This window comes from Thamnophis elegans, chromosome 10, assembly GCF_009769535.1.
Source record: "Thamnophis elegans isolate rThaEle1 chromosome 10, rThaEle1.pri, whole genome shotgun sequence".
NCBI classification, from domain to species: domain Eukaryota; kingdom Metazoa; phylum Chordata; class Lepidosauria; order Squamata; family Colubridae; genus Thamnophis; species Thamnophis elegans.
The window spans coordinates 47,560,728-47,563,053 of record NC_045550.1 but is presented as its reverse complement, the minus strand read 5'-3'; positions in this window follow the sequence as shown (position 1 = coordinate 47,563,053).

The window sequence follows — 2,326 nt, the reverse complement described above, 5'->3', positions numbered from 1 at the left end:
GAGCCAGCTGTATTAATTTTTGAGTTATCTAATCCATATTTAACTAGCTCACTACTCAGAATTCCATGAGATAGTCAAATGTTTGCTAAAGTCAGGGTTGTAGCATGCTCACAATCTACTAATTCACGTCTTCATAAAATAAGGTCAACAAGACATATTATTTTAAAAAAAATCATGCTAACTTTTGACAAGTTGAACAATATACAACTTGTATACAACTTGATGACATGAATTAAAGTGTTTCCTAATAAATGTTTCCTTTCAGTTCATGTTGGACTTTAAGATCATTTCAAAAGATCCTCCTTTCCATTTTTTTTATTATTAAAAAAAAGACTAGAAACCAGGAAACTGAGTTCTAAGCCTGCCTTAGAGGATTCTTGTGGAGAAAATAGGAGGAAGGGCTATTAGGTATGTTTGCCATCTTGAGTTATTTAGAGAGAGAGAGGGAGGGAGGGAGAGGGAGTGGGGGGACATACAAACTATACCAGTTGTCCGATGTTTCCTGGTTTCTAGAATTTCTCAAAGATAGTAAATGTTTGGCAGCACCCAACAACAGAGTCATTTAGCAAGATACTAATCATCTGGTGGTCTAAGAAATTAAACTCACTTATGATCAATTTAAATTTATCCTCTGCCCATGTTTCCATTCATCTTACATTTCAATCCTGCTTCCTCATTTTGTTCTTTCTGATTGCCTGGTGGAACTTTTACCTTCTTATTTAAGGAGACTCAGCCAAATTGTTCTGCTGGAAGCCAACCTGAATGTTCCATAAACAAGAAGAATACAAATAAATAAATGCCTGTTAGATTTTTTTTTCCCCGTCTGCATTTAGTAATCCAATTATTTTCCCTTCCTTTTTATTTAGAACAGTACTGAAGGTTCCCTTTTGGCTATTCTTAGCTTTGTTTTGCCAATCTTAACTCATTTTACCTTTAGCCTCTTGGTTACTATCTCTGTAATTTTATAGTTTCTGTAATATCTTTACCATGTGCTCTATTGTAAATTTGTAAATTCCTTTTCTCTGTAGTTTAAATTTTATATTTGTGTTTTATTGGTGTTTCTGTATTTTTGATTTTTTATTATAGTGTTTTTTTATCTGAGACTATAAATAAATCGTCTACTGTAGCTTTCTTTTTCTTCTGTATCATTCCAGCTTCTGTTTCTATATATTTTTTATGTTCATGTCTTCATGAAGTGCTTTGTGCAAATACGTTTCCTTGTTATGAGATCTTGGTTTTTTGGGGGGTGGGTGGGGGAATTGTTTACAATTGTGTTTTTATTATCTTCCTTATTGGAACCTCCAATAGCTTCTATTTCTATTGAATTTCTCAATGTGGAAATCTACTTATTATTGTTCTGAGTATATTTAAACATCCCCTTCTTGAAGTCTATTAAATGTATTCAACAACACTCAATTTTAGTTTCTTGTAAAATCAAAAAGGGACACGGTGTTACAGTGGCTAAGACACTGAGTTTGTTGATCAGAAAGGTCAGCAATCCAGCGATTTTAATCTCTAGCGCTGCATAACAGAGTGAGCTCCTGTTACTTGTCCCAGCTTCTGCCAACCTAGCAGTTCGAAAGCACATAAAAAATGCAAGTAGAAAAATAGGGACCATCTTTGGTGGGAAGGTAACAGCATTCCGTATGCCTTCTGTGTTTAATCATGCTGGCCACGTGACCATGGAGACGTCTTTGGAAAGCACTGGATCTTTGGCTTAGAAATGGAGATGAGCACTGCCCCCTAGAGCCAGAAATGACTAGCACGCATCTGTGGGGGACCCTTTACCTTTACCTAAAATCAACAATATTACAAAATTTCCCTTCCTCCCCAAATTCCTGTTACTTCTCCTGTTCAGCCAACAGTTTCTTATTAACTAGCCCTTGCAAAGATCTTGCTGTACTACCCTCCATCCTCTCAATGAGGAGGAGTTTAGCAAGGCTAGTCAGAAACATCTTTTTGGAACCACTCTAAATAAAAAAAAAAAAATCCATATTCCAACAGATGCTGGGGGTAATTAAACTCACACATTATTGCTACTTTGGGCCCCTTTCAATGATCTATTATTTTTTTTAAAAGCATTGTCTCCATCTGGTCCTTGGTTGGGCAGGCAACTCAAAACACTCTGCTGACATCTCTGCTCTAAAAGTTGCCCGTATACAAAACCTCTCCATGTTTTGCCATCACTCGGCTGAAGTAGTTTCATATCCCTGGCATGCTCTTCCCATCCTTTTTCCCCCCCCAAAGCAGCAGTTGCTGACTTATAAGAGTTATTCATCTTTGGAATTCCTCTGGATTGTCACCCTCCTCTTTCACCTTAATGAAC